Source organism: Pseudophryne corroboree, chromosome 7 (assembly GCF_028390025.1).
Source record: "Pseudophryne corroboree isolate aPseCor3 chromosome 7, aPseCor3.hap2, whole genome shotgun sequence".
Taxonomy (NCBI): Eukaryota; Metazoa; Chordata; class Amphibia; order Anura; family Myobatrachidae; genus Pseudophryne; species Pseudophryne corroboree.
The window spans coordinates 407,214,690-407,220,689 of NC_086450.1; positions in this window are offsets into that span (position 1 = coordinate 407,214,690).

Here is a 6,000-nt window from a genome sequence, read left to right on the forward strand (position 1 = left end):
AAGAGGTGCAAGATGGAATTGTCCTTGGGCCCTCCCACCCACCCTTATGTTGTATAAACAAAACAGGACATGCACACTTTAACCAACCCATCATTGCAGTGACAGGGTCTGCCACACGACTGTGACTGATATGACGGGTTGGTTTGGACCCCCCCCAAAAAAGAAGCAATTAATCTCTCCTTGCACAAACTGGCTCTACAGAGGCAAGATGTCCACCTCATCATCACCCTCCGATATATCACCGTGTACATCCCCCTCCTCACAGATTATCAATTCGTCCCCACTGGAATCCACCATCTCAGCTCCCTGTGTACTTTGTGGAGGCAATTGCTGCTGGTCAATGTCTCCGCGGAGGAATTGATTATAATTCATTTTAATGAACATCATCTTCTCCACATTTTCTGGATGTAACCTCGTATGCCGATTGCTGACAAGGTGAGCGGCGGCACTAAACACTCTTTCGGAGTACACACTTGTGGGAGGGCAACTTAGGTAGAATAAAGCCAGTTTGTGCAAGGGCCTCCAAATTGCCTCTTTTTCCTGCCAGTATAAGTACGGACTGTGTGACGTGCCTACTTGGATGCGGTCACTCATATAATCCTCCACCATTCTATCAATGTTGAGAGAATCATATGCAGTGACAGTAGACATGTCCGTAATCGTTGTCAGGTCCTTCAGTCCGGACCAGATGTCAGCATCAGCAGTCGCTCCAGACTGCCCTGCATCACCGCCAGCGGGTGGGCTCGGAATTCTGAGCCTTTTCCTCGCACCCCCAGTTGCGGGAGAATGTGAAGGAGGAGATGTTGACAGGTCGCGTTCCGCTTGACTTGACAATTTTGTCACCAGCAGGTCTTTCAACCCCAGCAGACTTGTGTCTGCCGGAAAGAGAGATCCAAGGTAGGCTTTAAATCTAGGATCGAGCACGGTGGCCAAAATGTAGTGCTCTGATTTCAACAGATTGACCACCCGTGAATCCTTGTTAAGCGAATTAAGGGCTCCATCCACAAGTCCCACATGCCTAGCGGAATCGCTCCGTGTTAGCTCCTCCTTCAATGTCTCCAGCTTCTTCTGCAAAAGCCTGATGAGGGGAATGACCTGACTCAGGCTGGCAGTGTCTGAACTGACTTCACGTGTGGCAAGTTCAAAGGGCATCAGAACCTTGCACAACGTTGAAATCATTCTCCACTGCGCTTGAGACAGGTGCATTCCACCTACTATATCGTGCTCAATTGTATAGGCTTGAATGGCCTTTTGCTGCTCCTCCAACCTCTGAAGCATATAGAGGGTTGAATTCCACCTCGTTACCACTTCTTGCTTCAGATGATGGCAGGGCAGGTTCAGTAGTTTTTGGTGGTGCTCCAGTCTTCTGTACGTGGTGCCTGTACGCCGAAAGTGTCCCGCAATTCTTCTGGCCACCGACAGCATCTCTTGCACGCCCCTGTCGTTTTTTAAAAAATTCTGCACCACCAAATTCAAGGTATGTGCAAAACATGGGACGTGCTGGAATTTGCCCATATTTAATGCACACACAATATTGCTGGCGTTGTCCGATGCCACAAATCCACAGGAGAGTCCAATTGGGGTAAGCCATTCCGCGATGATCTTCCTCAGTTGCCGTAAGAGGTTTTCAGCTGTGTGCGTATTCTGGAAAGCGGTGATACAAAGCGTAGCCTGCCTAGGAAAGAGTTGGCGTTTGCGAGATGCTGCTACTGGTGCCGCCGCTGCTGTTCTTGCGGCGGGAGTCCATACATCTACCCAGTGGGCTGTCACAGTCATATAGTCCTGACCCTGCCCTGCTCCACTTGTCCACATGTCCGTGGTTAAGTGGACATTGGGTACAACTGCATTTTTTAGGACACTGGTGAGTCTTTTTCTGACGTCCGTGTACATTCTCGGTATCGCCTGCCTAGAGAAGTGGAACCTAGATGGTATTTGGTAACGGGGGCACACTGCCTCAATAAATTGTCTAGTTCCCTGTGAACTAACGGCGGATACCGGACGCACGTCTAACACCAACATAGTTGTCAAGGCCTCAGTTATCCGCTTTGCAGCAGGATGACTGCTGTGATATTTCATCTTCCTCGCAAAGGACTGTTGAACAGTCAATTGCTTACTGGAAGTAGTACAAGTGGGCTTACGACTTCCCCTCTGGGATGACCATCGACTCCCAGCAGCAACAACAGCAGCGCCAGCAGCAGTAGGCGTTACACGCAAGGATGCATCGGAGGAATCCCAGGCAGGAGAGGACTCGTCAGAATTGCCAGTGACATTGCCTGCAGGACTATTGGCATTCCTGGGGAAGGAGGAAATTGACACTGAGGGAGTTGGTGGGGTGGTTTGCGTGAGCTTGGTTACAAGAGGAAGGGATTTACTGGTCAGTGGACTGCTTCCGCTGTCACCCAAAGTTTTTGAACTTGTCACTGACTTATTATGAATGCGCTGCAGGTGACGTATAAGGGAGGATGTTCCGAGGTGGTTAACGTCCTTACCCCTACTTATTACAGCTTGACAAAGGGAACACACGGCTTGACACCTGTTGTCCGCATTTCTGGTGAAATACTTCCACACCGAAGAGCTGATTTTTTTGGTATTTTCACCAGGCATGTCAACGGCCATATTCCTACCACGGACAACAGGTGTCTCCCCGGGTGCCTGACTTAAACAAACCACCTCACCATCAGAATCCTCCTGGTCAATTTCCTCCCCAGCGCCAGCAACACCCATATCCTCCTCATCCTGGTGTACTTCAACACTGACATCTTCAATCTGACTATCAGGAACTGGACTGCGGGTGCTCCTTCCATCACTTGCAGGGGGCGTGCAAATGGTGGAAGGCGCATGCTCTTCACGTCCAGTGTTGGGAAGGTCAGGCATCGCAACCGACACAATTGGAGTCGGACTCTCCTTGTGGATTTGGGATTTCGAAGAACGCACAGTTCTTTGCGGTGCTACTGCTTTTGCCAGCTTTAGTCTTTTCATTTTTCTAGCGAGAGGCTGAGTGCTTCCATCCTCATGTGAAGCTGAACCACTAGCCATGAACATAGGCCAGGGCCTCAGCCGTTCCTTGCCACTCCGTGTGGTAAATGGCATATTGGCAAGTTTATGCTTCTCCTCCGACAATTTTATTTTAGGTTTTGGAGTCCTTTTTTTACTGATATTTGGTGTTTTGGATTTGACATGCTCTGTACTATGACATTGGGCATCGGCCTTGGCAGACGACGTTGCTGGCATTTCATCGTCTCGGCCATGACTAGTGGCAGCAGCTTCAGCACGAGGTGGAAGTGGATCTTGATCTTTCCCTAATTTTGGAACCTCAACATTTTTGTTCTCCATATTTTAATAGGCACAACTAAAAGGCACCTCAGGTAAACAATGGAGATGGATGGATTGGATACTAGTATACAATTATGGACGGGCTGCCGAGTGCCGACACAGAGGTAGCCACAGCCGTGAACTACCGCACTGTACTGTGTCTGCTGCTAATATATAGACTGGTTGATAAAGAGATAGTATACTCGTAACTAGTATGTATGTATAAAGAAAGAAAAAAAAACCACGGTTAGGTGGTATATACAATTATGGACGGGCTGCCGAGTGCCGACACAGAGGTAGCCACAGCCGTGAACTACCGCACTGTACTGTGTCTGCTGCTAATATATAGACTGGTTGATAAAGAGATAGTATACTCGTAACTAGTATGTATGTATAAAGAAAGAAAAAAAAACCACGGTTAGGTGGTATATACAATTATGGACGGGCTGCCGAGTGCCGACACAGAGGTAGCCACAGCCGTGAACTACCGCACTGTACTGTGTCTGCTGCTAATATAGACTGGTTGATAAAGAGATAGTATACTCGTAACTAGTATGTATGTATAAAGAAAGAAAAAAAACCCACGGTTAGGTGATATATACAATTATGGACGGGCTGCCGAGTGCCGACACAGAGGTAGCCACAGCCGTGAACTACCGCACTGTACTGTGTCTGCTGCTAATATAGACTGGTTGATAAAGAGATAGTATACTCGTAACTAGTATGTATGTATAAAGAAAGAAAAAAAAACCACGGTTAGGTGGTATATACAATTATGGACGGGCTGCCGAGTGCCGACACAGAGGTAGCCACAGCCGTGAACTACCGCACTGTACTGTGTCTGCTGCTAATATAGACTGGTTGATAAAGAGATAGTATACTCGTAACTAGTATGTATGTATAAAGAAAGAAAAAAAAACCACGGTTAGGTGGTATATACAATTATGGACGGGCTGCCGAGTGCCGACACAGAGGTAGCCACAGCCGTGAACTACCGCACTGTACTGTGTCTGCTGCTAATATATAGACTGGTTGATAAAGAGATAGTATACTCGTAACTAGTATGTATGTATAAAGAAAGAAAAAAAAACCACGGTTAGGTGGTATATACAATTATGGACGGGCTGCCGAGTGCCGACACAGAGGTAGCCACAGCCGTGAACTACCGCACTGTACTGTGTCTGCTGCTAATATATAGACTGGTTGATAAAGAGATAGTATACTCGTAACTAGTATGTATGTATAAAGAAAGAAAAAAAAACCACGGTTAGGTGGTATATACAATTATGGACGGGCTGCCGAGTGCCGACACAGAGGTAGCCACAGCCGTGAACTACCGCACTGTACTGTGTCTGCTGCTAATATAGACTGGTTGATAAAGAGATAGTATACTCGTAACTAGTATGTATGTATAAAGAAAGAAAAAAAAACCACGGTTAGGTGGTATATACAATTATGGACGGGCTGCCGAGTGCCGACACAGAGGTAGCCACAGCCGTGAACTACCGCACTGTACTGTGTCTGCTGCTAATATAGACTGGTTGATAAAGAGATAGTATACTCGTAACTAGTATGACTATAAAGAAAGAAAAAAAAACCACGGTTAGGTGGTATATACAATTATGGACGGGCTGCCGAGTGCCGACACAGAGGTAGCCACAGCCGTGAACTACCGCACTGTACTGTGTCTGCTGCTAATATAGACTGGTTGATAAAGAGATAGTATACTACTAATATTATATATACTGGTGGTCAGGTCACTGGTCACTAGTCACACTGGCAGTGGCACTCCTGCAGCAAAAGTGTGCACTGTTTAATTTTAATATAATATTATGTACTCCTGGCTCCTGCTATAACCTATAACTGGCACTGCAGTGCTCCCCAGTCTCCCCCACAATTATAAGCTGTGTGAGCTGAGCACAGTCAGATATATATATACATTGATGCAGCACACTGGGCTGAGCAGTGCACACAGATATGGTATGTGACTGAGTCACTGTGTGTATCGTTTTTTTCAGGCAGAGAACGGATATATTAAATAAAACAAACAACTGCACTGTCTGGTGGTCACTGTGGTCGTCAGTCACTAAACTCTGCACTCTCTTCTACAGTATCACAGCCTCAGGTCAATCTCTCTCTCTCTCTCTCAACCCTAATCTAAATGGAGAGGACGCCAGCCACGTCCTCTCCCTATCAATCTCAATGCACGTGTGAAAATGGCGGCGACGCGCGGCTCCTTATATAGAATCCGAGTCTCGCGATAGAATCCGAGCCTCGCGAGAATCCGACAGCGTCATGATGACGTTCGGGCGCGCTCGGGTTAACCGAGCAAGGCGGGAAGATCCGAGTCGCTCGGACCCGTGAAAAAAAACATGAAGTTCGGGCGGGTTCGGATTCAGAGAAACCGAACCCGCTCATCTCTACTGATCACCCGAACCTGATTCACACTAGCACCCCACAATTTAGTTCAAGTTTTCGGCACCGTAAATGTCATGTGTTTGTTTGTGGGTGGACATTACAAAAGTATATGAAAAATACAAAGAATATAGTAGAAATATCTTCTTTATATTATTCAAATTATTTTTATAGTCAGACCACTGGAGTAAAAAGTCTATGGCAGGTGAGGTAGTGCATCCCTGCCTACCTATTCCACACATCTCTGATCAAAACTCACCAAATTTCCAGCAG